At 44.2% G+C, this 14883-nt stretch overlaps 1 protein-coding gene across 1 annotated transcript in view; it reads left to right on the plus strand.

Annotated features, from left to right (window-relative positions):
* DNAJB11 (DnaJ heat shock protein family (Hsp40) member B11) overlaps positions 1-7118 on the plus strand; it is a 103928-nt gene extending 96810 nt beyond the window's left edge. The window contains exon 11 of the mRNA XM_075317817.1: positions 5718-7118. The gene's annotated coding sequence lies outside the window, so the exon portion shown is untranslated. The remainder of the gene's footprint in view (positions 1-5717) is intronic.
* The last annotated feature ends 7765 nt before the right edge of the window (positions 7119-14883 follow it).

A 14883-nucleotide genomic window follows, 5' to 3' on the forward strand; every position in this document is an offset into this window, starting at 1 on the left:
GGCGTGCGCCTGAGTTACGGCGCTTGTGGCCTCCCCGCCCCTCGGCGATCAGTGCGTGTGCCGCATCTGTTCACAATTGTATGACTTACCTCATTTGTGCCAACACTATTTAAAGAGGTACATCTCCTTTTATCCCTGTACTGCCCCTGGAAAAAGCGTTCCTGCAGCGAAACGATCGTTGGCGGGACCCCTCTCCTGCTCCCTGCGACCCCCCCATCTTTAAACAGGTAACCTTTGGAATTTATATTTACCTTTTGTTGCTTTCCAATGCAAATTTAATCTCTGCAGCTTCTATCGGTTTTTTCACTTATACTAAACCATTCTGCAGTGGCAGTGCATGTATAATAAATACATCTTACCTATATGCACAGATATTATATCTTTATTGTATGTCCTGGTGCATGGACTGGTCATTTAACCACTAAATAAATAAACACTTTTCTCCACTAGACTGTGGTACATTAGATTTCCAGTCCATGCACATAGCCTTAATCTAGCAGTGACTGCAATGGCAATGTGTCCACGGTAGAATGTTGCTGCGGATTTTTCTGCATGAAAATCCGCGACTTTCGCGGCAAATCCGCACCTTTTATTTGCCGCGGATTTATCGCGGATTTTGATGCGGATTTTTTTTCTTTTTTTTTCCCCCATTCTATAGCCAAAATCCGCAACAATAATTGACATGCTGCACATTTTTCCGGATCAAAATCCGCGGCAAATCCGCCGCGGAAAAATCCGCAGCATGGACACACCATTTCCAAAATGCCATTGAAATGGCTTGGAAGTGCCGCTGCTGCAGATTTTCGGAAAATCCGCGGCAAAATCCGCGCATTTTCCGCAGCGTGAGCACATAGCCTTAAACTTATGATTTTTCAGTACACCACATTTCTCATCCTATCAGGCTTACCTTTCATCCCCCTCTTTATTTTGCATCTTCACTACGGTGGGTCGCTTTGTGCAGGAGAGGGGCCCTTTCATTGCTACTGTCATTTTGTGCAGCCCATTTCTGAACCTTTACCCCAGTCCCTTGTTTTTAACCTTCCATATACTCATGTTTTTATGGATATTTTTGCACTATAATAAATAAAATATTTATATTTCACCATTACCCTCTTCTTTGGTTTTGTTCTTCCTTCCTCCGGTTTTTCCGGAATAAGTGACATGTTGCTTTTTAGAACGCAGCGATTTGGCAACATGCAAATCGCTGCGTGCTAAAATGCAACGTGCGCATGGATTATGCACAATCTTCATAGATTGTGCTGGGGACGCAGGACGCATGCAGTTATGCTGCAGTGCAATACGCAGCGTAACTGCACGCAAATACACAACGTGGGCACAGAGCCTTAAGGCAATTTTCGTAAGTATTGGAGGGAAACTAAGACCTTTTGAGAACTGTATTAAGAACAATATAGTACCTAGCGGTTTACATATTACCCTTACCCTATCCCCCGAACTAGCAGCCCACCACTCCTGAAAGTCTAGCATGAGAAATCCATAGCATCTTCAAGGAGATTCATAAAATTATTGCTAGAAGAGGAAAAAAACATCCTACAAATCAAAACTGGTAAATTTGAATGAATTAATTTTTAAAATCTATAAAATCCAAGTCAGGCAAATTATCCTAGGAGAGAGAGCCTATTACAGATTTAAATTAAAATTAAACATAGTTTCTTGGGCATCAGGGAGAATTCAAAGAGAATAGGACATAAGAGGTATGAAAAAATAAAAATAAGACTTCGGTCATTTCCTCATCAGAACCAGAAATATCAGACACAGATTTAGTGACAGGGAAGCATCGGGACGGAAAACAAAGGACATAGGAAACTGGCAGAGAGGCAGAGGTTAGGGATAAAAAAGACTGGAGATTTTACCAATCACAGATTCCACCAAATGAAATATGGAGACCCCCGCTCTAAAATCATCATCTGCCCCAGTCATCATCTTTTTCAGATCAGATGAGCATCATTCTGCTCCGATCTGAGAAATTGAGGACTAGATCAGATGAAAGACCATTCATAAATCTGAGTACATATATACTCTAGTTAGGAATTGGGGTACTTCGAATCTGATTATCCTTTGTCCCTACTACCATGTACAAGAGTTTCAACTGGGTAAAAGATGTGAATCTCTTCTGTCGCAAACTTATTGGAAAGAATTCTTGCAATTAGGACTGAATGACTGAAAGTCCTCTAGAGGGAACCAGCCCCTTAGAAGAAAATACTACAGAGGAAGCGACAGGACCGTTCACTGACCTAAAGAAAAAAACAAGTACCAAAATTCCCCCAACGGGTGATTTCAATAATATTTTCTTACAAATGGTAGACGTGGATCTTAGAATGCTAAGCCCAATAAATCTGAGACCAACTCCCAATATGAGCATTAAATAACTAGGGTCTCTTTATAACTTGGGAAAAAAAATCCGTTCATTTTGAAGCGGTCTGACAAAGGGGGTAATGTTATTCTTGGTCATATAAAATACGTAACAATGTGTAAGTCTATCCTCAAGTATAAGGCTACATATGGAATCCTAAACTCTGATCCCACCAAAAATTATTCCAGATCCCTTAAAGAAAATCCTGCTAGAGATCAATTTATTGTTCAGACCTCCTAACAATAAATTTAATTTTGTTACCATCATACACTATGGTCCCGATATTTTATGCCTTGCCAAAGGTTCATAAGGGGCTTTACCCCTTAAATGGACAACCCTTAATGTCTGGCATAAACTCCATTGGTCAGAACGTAGCAATATATTGAAAACATTTTACGTCACTTTGTTCGAGCACTGCCCTCATGTTTCAGGGATACCGCAGACTTGCTCTCCAGGTTGGATGGAATCATGGTGGATGACAATACTGTCCTGGTTTCAGTAGATGTAGAGGCTCTCTATAGTAGTATCCTACACAACAGAGGTTTGGAAGATATGAAATTATTTGAGTACCAGAACTAACTAGAGGGCACAAACCCTTTGACATTGACCTCATGAAACTTGTGCGAACACACAATTACTTCATCTTTAACAATATACAAAACCAGGCTGCAGCCGATTTAAAGTGGGGACAATATAAGCGAAAAACCATAAGTATCACCCCCATGCACCACCTATCTGTCACTCCAGGTGTTATGGACATGGTTATGAACTGTTATTAAGAATTATATGAAGATATACAAAAAGCAGTACTTAGAATGGCACTTGCACGATGTACTGCATCTAAATCTGTGTTCGGACATCCTAACACTCAGACATTTTGGGACTTTCCTGTAATAAGTGATCATGCTGACTTAGCTTAATATAAAATGAGGAAACACATACAGTATATATCTCAGAATAAGCTCTTTACAGTTTACCCAATAGGAGACGTGTTATGTTTTATTGGCTCCTACCCAACTGATTTCCTTAAATGTAGATGAACTTCCATAATTAAACCAGTCATATGTTCATCCTAAATCTGTGTACATCACTGGTCTCTGGATGAATGAGAGAGCATGCTAATGATTAATGACTCCAATGATTTGGATACAGACTGATTTTAAGGTGTAGATGCATAACTTGTATTACATCACCGTAAAATTATGCCCCCTTTAAGAGATGGTGCCTAATGTGCCCTTAGACGAAAAGTCTGGATGACAGACGGCCATTTTATCTCCATTTCCAAACGGCAGACATGAGAGGGAAGATTGCACAACGCCACAAAAAAGGTAAGAATTTTTCTTTTCTTACCTGGCCTCTCATGCTCCCATTTGGAAGGGGAGTGGTGCTGTCCCAGTCCAGACACCTGATGACCGATCTCTGTGAGATAAAGTCCTAGGTGAATCCCGGTCATAATTATCTCTTAAACTGTCTGGGTAATATATGTAACGTGTATCTTTGACTGTGAAAAGCAGAAGTTATGAGCTCCAGTCATTTCGTTGGTGTTAGAGCAGAATGAGGAAGTTGTTATATACGCTGACTTCTGGTATGAACTAGGCTATATGGTTATAGGTGTAACTGTGTAGTGGCAGGCGAGTTCAGGCACCTGCATGTTATATCTAGTGTCTTCATTCTTATGTCAATCTCTATTGGTTCATTTTTGTTTGACTGTTCAGGAAAAAAAAAAAAAGTCGTTGGTCTGAAAAGAGGAAGTAAGTTATGAGTTTACTGTACCCAGCAAGCAGAGTTACTTGTGAAAATGAGGAAGTGTCCATGTTACTAGCAGCTGTGTGAAATAGAGGAACTTGTAGTTTCGAGAATAACTGTTTGTGTGTTATGTGGCAGTAAGTAGACTGCAATATACATCTATGTGTGACGTGTTCAATCATAAGATCATGATAAGATCTCGAATCTTGGTCTTCCCCGGAGAGAAGATTTGAAAGATAGCATTACAATGGAGAATCCTTAATCTTGGCCTTAATTAAGTTGAGTTTTGGATTGGACCGTCTTTCCTTGTAATATCAATGCATAGCTGGCCTATAGTGAGGGTGAGTGTAATTTCTTGTCACCCACGTGATTCTTTCCAGAAGCAAAGTTTTCAGCTTGGACATTCATGCTGGAGTAGTGGCAGATTAACCTGTTGTGTTATTGTATCTCAGTGCACAACACTCTAGAAGTTTGTATATATAATGTACACAGTTTCTGGTGCAGGAGGACCTGAGAAGTGATGAAATTGAAAAAAAAGAGAAGTGTTTGTTTTCTATTTGAAAATCTGTGAAGTGAGATCAATTTAGACCAGCAAGTTTAAGAGGAAGTAAATTGTGTAAAGTGACAGAAGGAGAGACGCATGTTGAAAAAGAAAATGGAGACTCTCCCCAGGGGGGGGAAGATTAGATGAGGAGAGAATGTCAAGGGAAATGAAAATATTGAGATAGATTGAAGAGATGTAATTCTGAATCTAGTAACTACACTACATGTATATTGCCTCCATCAACGCCCTCCACCTTATAAACTGTCCCCATAGGTTGGACTCGTGTACTGTCTGTGGAGCACTGTGTCCACATAAGCCCACTCCATTATTTCCTGTCCTGAATGTAGATGGCTCGTCTCTTGTCCCTCTCTCCCCGGCCTCTTCAGACGCCATTTTGGCCAACACCTACTTCCTCTTTTGGAGGCCATTTTAACTCCGACACTAGTGGAGGAAGGTTGAACTAGATGGACCTAGTTACTTAGGTTGAAAAAAAGACATGTGTAACTACATAGTTCCTCTTTTGTTGTTTTTTTTCAGTCGCCATCTTAGGACCCAAGGCCACTGCTCTGTTTATTGCTGATGCTGCAGAGGTGGAACCTGAAATCCCCACTACGTTTTTTTGTCATATATGCATTTGTTCCCACTAATGAACCTTGACAAAAAGACATTGCTGATAGTCATGTAAAAACCCTTTTTCCATCACTTTTGCATATTTTGTTTTTGCTGTATCTAGTATACAATAAAATAGAACACATCAATGGACTGTTCACTATTTTGTTCTATTGGACACTGAATATTTTTCTGCCTATGGCAGTTGCTACTTAGACGATTTTTGAGATAATCTCACTAGTATATTATCCTGCCTGGTGTCCTGCACAAGAGTTCCCTGATGTAGAGGATCGTGTGGTCCTAAGGGGATTTTGATCATCAGGACTTGGCAAATATTAGGGTTTTGCTGGCAACACCCAGTGATCTATTCTTTTGTGTCTTAGTTAGCAGGGCCTCTTTTTGCTTAAGTCTATCCCTAACCTTCTGTGTATTGTTTACTTCTTATAGCCTCGTTCTTACATGAAGAGGGCGTCCTTATATGTTGGGGTATCTTTACCGATACTTTGTAGACAAGATGATGACTGTTGCATCCCGCCTTTAATGATGTCCCACCATCACCGCCTGAGGACTGAGGAATATGAGGCTCTGAGTGAAACCAACCCTGATAAATATTAGCTGATGAGAGGACTACCACCACTTCCTTTCCTCCCTCCTGAATAACGTGTGCCAGCGTGGAACATAGCCATGAGGACAGTCAAGAGGATACGGTCAGGATCTGACTTCCTATGCACCTCCTGTTGGGTGGGGAGGTTCATCCATAAGGGATGGGTTCTCTTGTACAGTTTCCCCAAAAATAAGACCGTGTCTTATATTAATTTTTGCTCCCAAAAATGCACTAGGTCTTATTTTTAGGGGATGTCTTATTTTTCCATGAATAAAAATTCAGTCATTGATGAACAAAAAAATGAAACTTTATTATATGCTGTACAGTAGTTATCACAAACCAGCATAACCAGATAAACAGTGAATCCTATCAAGAATTTGTTACTGCCATTACTTCCATTTACAACAATCTATGGTACATTTATTGATCACAATATTTAACAAAACAATGCAAGATTTATTCAGTGACAGTCATGTCATCATCTTCTGGAGCATCATCATAACAATCCAAACTTTCAATTGTTTGGTGTGACTCCATTTCTTTTAGAATCATTGGCCCAAATTTCTCGTGTTTGGCAATAGCACTGTCCTTAAATAAGCTCCTCTTGTCCAAGTAGCCTGCTCTTAGTGCATTTGCAATGCAACTAGCAGTGATTTTCTCCCATGAATTTTTCACCCAAGTCACATCCTCTTGCAGTTTAGGCTTCACAAAGTTTCCACGCCGATTTCTCTCCATTCTGTTTTCAATGTAGTCATTTATTTCCAATGCGCAAATTATCCTTGAATGGCTTGTTTACTGCAATATCCAGAGTCTGGAGATAGGCCATTATTCCTGCAGGAATCATTATTTGATCTACGTTTCTGTCATGAAGAAATTTCTTCATATCTTTAGCGCGGTGTGTGCTGGCTGCATCCCAGACTAGCAGACCTCTTTGGCTCCCTCGCATAACAAGTGGCAGCATTAAGTCGACCCACTTCCTTATAATTGCTTGCGTGGCCCAGGCTTTTTCAGTTTCAAGAATAAATATGCCTGAAACACGTTCAATCTTATCCTTCTTGCCCTTACAAATTAATAAAGGTGGGACTTTAGTGGCATCCAGACGAATTGCCAATATGCAGGTAACACGTGCACTTTCGTAAGCAGTGGAGGGAATGTACACTGAGGAGACACCCCGCTGTTCAATTGTTTGAGATGCTTGGCCCATAAACACTGCTGCTTCATCCATAGCAATCATGTTGGAAAGATTGTATTTAGAGAAGTCCGTGTTCTCAATAAAGGACTTGAATGCAAATGCATGTTTAATAATTTCAGCATCTTCCAGCCTGAACAGTGTTGTGGATCTTCTTAAAGACAGTTCACTTCGCTGAAGGAAGCTATCCAGCTAGTGTTGTGATGCTTTGAATTCTTCGAGGGCTATTTCGAAATGTGGTGCCATTGCAAGGGCAAATTCTTTAATCTGAGCCCTATTCACAACCAAAGTCTTTGCTCTCCTGTCAATAACCCATTCACAGATTAGGTCTTCCAGCAAGGATAATAATGGTTGCCGACCTGATCCACACTTGCGCTTTTTAGCATTTCCGTTGTCCACTTGTTGACTGAGGTTACCGTAATCTGCTCGCCATTTTCGGACCAATCAGATATTCAGCATCTTCTCTTTGCAGAAAGCAGTAAGATTCTTGCCCCGAGAGTCCTCCACAATTCCTTTCTTGTACTCGACGGAATAGCTTTCTTTTTGCGCTCATGTCTAGGGGTAAAAATATACCAACAATGTTTATTTCTTGTACTTTAGACCCTTCAGCAGAAAAGCAGACAACCCTAAGGCCTCTTTCACATGTCAGTCAAAAACAACAAAGAAATTGAATACATGGCACTTCTGTAGCTGGTGCACAAGTACCGTAGGATCCAATCCCATAAGCAATGACAAAAAGAACATGGCTCTCAAATCTGGATGTAAAGAAGGTGAATTTTTATTCCCTAACACTGAATAGCACAAAATGTTTCGGTCAATAACAGACGACTCACTTCAGCGGTCGACACCGCAAGGTTAAGATAAGCACCAACCTCTTCTAGGATACTTCTCACTGAATCACCTCTGCACACTGAGGAAGGTCTGTTAATGAGAAGATACTGAATATCTGATTGGTCCGAAAATGGCGAGCAGATTACGGTAACCTCAGTCAACAAGTGGACAACGGAAATGCTAAAAACCAGAGTTGAGTGCCAAGTTCTTTTTTGTCAGTCAAAAAGACGTTTTTCACTGACGTGTTAAAGACGCATATGGCCCTCCGTGTGCCGTGATTTTGCTACATGTGATCTTCGTCTGCTACCGTATCCGTGATACCGTAACACTTGGAGATCAGGCACGCCTGTCCACGCTCCTGCTATCCGTGGTGCTGATGTCTCACACTCTGCGGTCTCCGGCGCCACTGTCTTTTACTTATGGGTTGCAGTGCAGTTAATATTCATGAGAATAATTACCGTAGCTGGGTTTAAAGTAACAGACAGCAGAGGCAAAAACAGCGGCGCTGGTGTCAGGCGACTATAGAAAATCATATTTCACAGGCACGTGTTTTCTCCAGTATGTGTCACACAGATCACATCAATGGGTGGTCCATGTGACATCAGTGCTGCTGGAGAAAACCAGACATGTCTCTGTGCGGAACACACGGAGACGCCGGTGCGCCGCACAAAAACGCTCCGTGAGAAATCACTGATGTTTGCACAGACCCATTGATTATAATGGGTCTGCGTATATGTCCGCGATTCTGGTACGTGCGGTATAAAAACTGTACCGTAATATATGTACAGTATCAGAATCCCTGTGTGTGAGGGACGCCTAAAGAATCAAAGTGACACACTGAGTGCCTGACTCACACACAGGGCCACAAAAAATAAGTGCTGTGAAGTACCTGGCTCCCACACACAGTCTAGAGACTGTAATGGCCAAATTGTAAAGATTTCCCACACACGGTCTGGAGATTGTATAGATTTCTCACAGCAGCTCTTGGACCACTTGTGAAGCAGGGACGGTATTGCAGCTTCCGGCCACCGGGGGAGCTTATCACATCAGCACACCAGGGACAGAGCATGAGATATGACTGCTTCCGGCCACCAGGGGGCGTTCACCACAGGACAGCGCAGGAGCGCAGGAGTGTGCTGTTCGCTATGGCGGCAAGCAACAGGTTAATGGCAAAGTGTGTACGGGGACGGCGGCAGGTGACGGGCCTCTTGCCTGCACATTTACAAGTGACGACCGCGGCGTGAGATATGACTGCTCCTGCCGCCAGGGAAGGTCACCTCAGGAGAGCACAGGAGGGACAGCGCTATGGCGGTAAGCGACGGGATAACGGCAGACTGTGTGGGGGATGGCGGCAGGTGACTGGCCTCTTGCCTGCACATTTACAAGTGACGGCCGCAGCGTGAGATATGACGGCTCCCGCCACCAGAGAAGGTCACCACAGGAGAGCGCAGTAAGGACGAGATAACGGCAGACTGTGTGGGGGATGGCGGAGGTGACAGGCCTCTTCCCTGCAGATTTGCAAGTGACGGCTGCAGAAATTTACATCTGGGTTGGCGGCCGGCGACAGTCATGTCATGAATGCAGCTGCTTTGCAACATTGAAGGTAGGGGACAATGCTGGCGGGCTACAAATCATCATATCTGCATGCCCTGCATGTTGTTCTGTTCGGCAGGCATGGTTACAAACGGACACTTTCCTAGGTCTTATTTTCGGGGGATGTTTTATATTTGGCAAATCAGCAAAACCTCTACTAGGTCTTACTTTCAGAGGATGTCTTATTTTCGGGGAAACACGGTATGTGAGGTAACCATTGACATTAGGACAGATCGATAGCCAAAAATCTTTCCTTACTTTCGTCGAGTCTATCTCCAAAGGGGGGAATGTTATAGACATGGTTATGAACTGTTATGAGTATTAAGAATTTTATGAAGATATACAAAAAGCAGTACTTAAAATGGAGCTTGCACTATGTACCGCACCTAAATCTGTATTCAGACATCGTAAGACTCTCACGACATTTTGGGACTTTCCTGTAATAAGTGAATCATGCTGACTTTTAGCTTAATATAAAATGAAGAAACACATACAGTATATATCTCAGAATAAGCTCTTTACAGTTTACCCAATAGGAGACGTGTTAAGTTTTATTGGCTCCTAGCCAACTGATTTCTTTAAATGTAGGTGAACTTCCGTAATTAAACCAGTCATATGTTCATCCTAGATCTCTGTACATCACTGGTCTCTGGATGAATGAGAGAGCATGCTAATGACAAATGACTCCGATGATTTGGATACAGACGGATTTTAAGGTGTAGTTGCATAACTTTTATTGCATCATCGTAAAATTATACCCCCCTTAACACAGGGAGGCTCTTGCATTGACTCTCTGCCACCTGGTTGTCCCCTGATGAATCCCTGGCATCTGTTGGGAGGAAACGCGTCGGGACGTTGTCTCTGGACTTTTTCAGATAAGTTTTTTTTTTTTTTTTTTTGACCCTTTATCTGAATTTGATGGGGGTCTTTTTTTATGTTTAAATTGGTGAGGATGTTATTTGGTCGATGCAGGGTTAATTAGGGCTATGTAGGGTCTCCCATCGGTGAATAGGGGCGCCACAACCCTAGGGCGTCATACCCTCCATTGCTAGGTAGGGAGAGACTTATTAGGGCTTATCTAGGGGCAGTCTGAATTTTTACTCTCCCACCTAACATTTGTTATTACACATTCTGCACTTTATTCGTTACATGTTATTGTGACTTTTTGGTCTTTGACCTTCTAATATTTTTCCCTTCACCACGACAGCGCCACCAGAGAGATAGGTCCGCCCACCTTAAGACAGGAAACCCTACAGAAATAAAAGGGGCGTCATCTCTCCCCTGCCTCAGTTTCGGTTTCCTGTCCCAGGATCGGAGACCCTACAGTGCTGTGGCGCTGCCACGGTGAAGAGGACGGCAGGACCTGGGGCTGAGTGGAGCTGGAGGATGCGGGCTCCATGGCCTCAGCCCTGGATGCGTCGGCCGGGGTTTTTCCCCTGGGAACGACGAGACTCGGGGAGGCTTACGTTCAGCGGTCCTTGTGCGGCGCCTGGTGGCAGTCCCTTCCAGGTAACCGAAGCCTTCTCCCGTGTTTCGCGTTCCTGCTCAGTGCCCGGCGGCTGCCTCAGCAGGTAGAACGCGCAGCAGCTCCTTACCCCACGTCAGGCTTTGTTTGTGTGTTTTCAGGGACCAAGACAAGGGTTTTCCGCTTCCAAGACTTCAATAGCCCAGTGGGTCAGGAAGGCGATTAAGGTGGCTTATGTAGCTGAAAATAGGCCCGTTCCACAGAATGTCTCGACCCATTCCACCAGGGGTGTATCGACCTCCTGGGCAGAAAGGGCAGATGTTCCATTGGATCTTATCTGTAAGGCGGCCACTTGGTCTTCTCCTATGACCTTTTGTCAACACTACCACTTAGACTGGTCAGCCACAGTGGATATGACCTTTGGTAGAAGGGTACTTGAGGCTGTGGTCCCTCCCTAATGTAGTTGTCTTTGGAATCTCTCTGGTGGCGCTGTCGTGGTGAAGGGAAAAATCTTAAATTACTTACCGGTAATTATTTTTTCCAGAAGCCACGACAGCGCCACTGCTTCCCACCCTTTTTCTACCTCTCTATTTCACCTTTGGTTCTTGGGCTCCACATTCCGCCAATTGATTAGTTGTAGTGGTGATCTCATATTTATTCAAATTAATTTGTTGTTTATAATCCTCTGTGCTTTGTAACCTAACTGAGGCAGGGGAGAGATGCCGGCCTTTTATTTCTGTAGGGTTTCCTGTCCTAAGGTGGGCGGACCTATCTCTCTGGTGGCGCTGTCGTGGCTTCTGGAAAAAATCATTACCGGTAAGTAATCTAAGATTATTAAAAGTTGATTTTTAACGTGAATTTTTTCTCTTATGGTTTTTCATCTTTAACAAGAAGTAATTCCACTAGCACAGGGGGAGCACAATGGGTAGTCCCTCTGTGCCATCTTATACAAATCCCCTCCTGGGCTTGTTGGAGGAAACTGATCTGCACTGCAGACCTGGTGGAATAATAAAATCGCCCTATGGGCAAGATTCATTGATAACATCTTAATTTTAAGAATAGGATCATAGGATGAATTTAAAAGATTTGTCGGATGTCTTATTATCAATCATATATGGTTAACTTTGACATTTGAATTACACTCAAACTAATAATGGTTTCTTGATGTCCATATTAGAAAAACCAACCAAGGATACTTAAAAACCAGCACATATAGAAAACATGCAGCATCTAATATCTTACTCCAGTGGAAGAGTTATCACCTGGTTCACTTTAAAAAGGGAATACCAAAGCGGCAATATCTTTCAGTAAGGAGAAACTGCTCAGATATTGAAGAGTTCAAAATGGAAGGCTTCCATTTTGAGACAAATTTTGAACAGGCGGTACCCAGAATAATTTTTGAATCTGGCCTTCAGACATGACCTAGGGAGGGATAAACAATTTCTGTTTATATCCAAAAGTAAAAAATGAATAGGAACTTTTGATAGTAGAGCAAACCAGGTTCTTGGTATCCTAGTGAGCCATTAGGGGATCTTAAGAGCAGACTCAGGATTGACAGGCTTTATCCCAGAATATCCATAGATTACATATAGAAAATGAAGGTTATTACAAGATAAGTTAGGCCATAGTCACTACAACAAACCCAAACAGGAACATGGATAGACTGCAAAGTATGTGGAACTTTAAGATGTGGAGGATGTACTCTCTGCAAATGGGTAACACCAAGTAACAAGTTCACTAGCGTAACGAGTAGAAAGGAATGTTTTGAGAAACTTTGCAAGTAAAACAGGTGTCTTCAGGAAATGCATCAATGAACATTTTTGTGACATGCAACACAAACGTGACACTCCACTGTCACGACCTGTCAGGGAATGCATCCTTTTGTATCCTGGAAATGGTCAGGGAACACATGAGGATAAGAGATTGGGACAAACTAATTTTACAAAAATAAATTTTTAAAATGGAGACTGTAACATCAAAAGGTTTGAATGAGGGGGGCGTGTCCAGGATGCTGAGCTGAGTGTACGTGGGAAAGAGGAGCTCCTGTTGACCCTCAGCTAAATCAGCACTTATCATAAGCATAAACCTACTCACCGGCTCTCAGGATGGGACCATGGAGGATTAAACCATCGCAGCAGACATCGGTGGCCCCCCCGCTGCACACCACGGCGCTGGATACTTTCTTGGGCCTGGAACAGGGTCCAGGGGAGGCCCGGACGCCATCTTTCCAGGAGCATGGAGGGGAAATGGAGGCACTGGCCTGGCCTGCTAAGCAGCAAGAGAAGGAGGAGTGGGTGAGCGGGGACACAGGGGGGAGTGGAGGAGTCCCTGCAGCAGATCCAACAGGGGATGCCTTGGCTCAGCAGCCCTGCACTGCATCGGATCCTCAGGCACAGCAGCAGCAGGCCCAGGAGCACATAGTGGCTGTGGGAGATAAGGTGGAGGTCGGGGGGCAGCCCTCCCCACTGCCGGGAGAAGAAGGGACTGCAGCCACAGCTGGTAATATCAGGGAACAGAGCAGCCTGCTTCCCCCCTCTGGGCCTCGGTGTGGAGATCAACCTTCCCAGCTTCCCCAGCACCAGACTAAAACTCCAGTGTCTATTACTGCAGGTGCTCACCTTAAAGGGCCAGACACCTTCTATAAGGACATGCATGATTTCATAAGTAAACTTCCTTCTAAAGAGGACTTTCAATGCCTCATACATGAGGTTAAAGCAACTTGCAGGTCAGAAATAGCTGAAGTGAGGAGAGATTTGCAGCAATTGTCTGGCAGAATTGAATCCCTGGAGGAAGAGCATGACATCACCAGATCCCATGTATCAGAATTACACAAACTGGCAACATCGCAACAAAAAATTATGGAGGATATGCAGTCTCACATAGAGGATCTCGACAACAGAGGACGCCGTTGCAATGTCCGTGTGAGGGGGGTCCCAGAGTCAGATGGGCCCGAGGACACAAACTCCATACTACAATCCATCTTTAATGAAGTGTTGGACGCTTCCCCTTCTAACATCATCAAGCTGGACAGGGCACACAGGGCTTTACAGCCGAAGAATTTATCCACCCAACCCCGGGACATCATTTGTTGCATTCACGACTTTTCCACCAAAGAACTGATCATGGCTAAGGCTAGAATGAGGCGCACGGCATCTGTGTTCAATGGCAAGGAAATCCAGCTTTTCCCGGATCTTTCTCGCATCACACTCCAGAAAAGGCGGCACCTCAAACCCCTCCTCACGAGCCTGAAGGAGCACCAGGTTCCATACCGCTGGGGTTACCCGTTTGCACTAACAGCGCGCATAGGGGGTAAATCGGCGACCCTTCGCACTCCAGCAGATACTACTCTGTTCTGTGAAGCATTGGCCATTCCAGCGGTCTGTATCCCAGATTGGGACTTGCAAAGGTTGGAAGGTCCGCCCCCTCCCGTGTGGTCCAAGGTGAGGGGTGGAGGGCGTGGGGCTTTGGGGGGGAGAGGAGGTAGGGGCCGCGGGTCGCTCCCCTCCCCGGCTCGCCGTTGAGGACACTCCTTAACCTGGTTGGTGCCTATTTCTTATACCCTCTGAGTTCCAGTGGCTGAGCATGCTTTGTGATACTGTGACTCTCTCTACAGCAAGCCTCTGACTGTCCATTGTGTCATCTGCGGTCCTCTGGGTCTGTTGAGCTGCATAAGGGGGGGGGCTGTAGCCACAATGATGCCGTGGGGGGTAGGGGGGTTGGCGGGAGCCCGGTCCCCTTACTTGGAGTTAGTGGTTGAGGTGTTTTTTTTTTTTTTTTTTTTTTCTCCCTTGTTTCCTTTAGGCACGGGCCCGTGCCCACTGGACTGACCCCCGTGGGAGGGCTACTGGGGAGTGAGGTGGGTGGCTCTCTCAGCCCAGACGGGTTGGGGAACCTCCCTCTAGGTCTCTCCCTTCCGGGTTTACCCCCCGGG

The sequence above is a fragment of the Anomaloglossus baeobatrachus genome, chromosome 7 (assembly GCF_048569485.1).
Source record: "Anomaloglossus baeobatrachus isolate aAnoBae1 chromosome 7, aAnoBae1.hap1, whole genome shotgun sequence".
In the NCBI taxonomy this organism is placed as follows: domain Eukaryota; kingdom Metazoa; phylum Chordata; class Amphibia; order Anura; family Aromobatidae; genus Anomaloglossus; species Anomaloglossus baeobatrachus.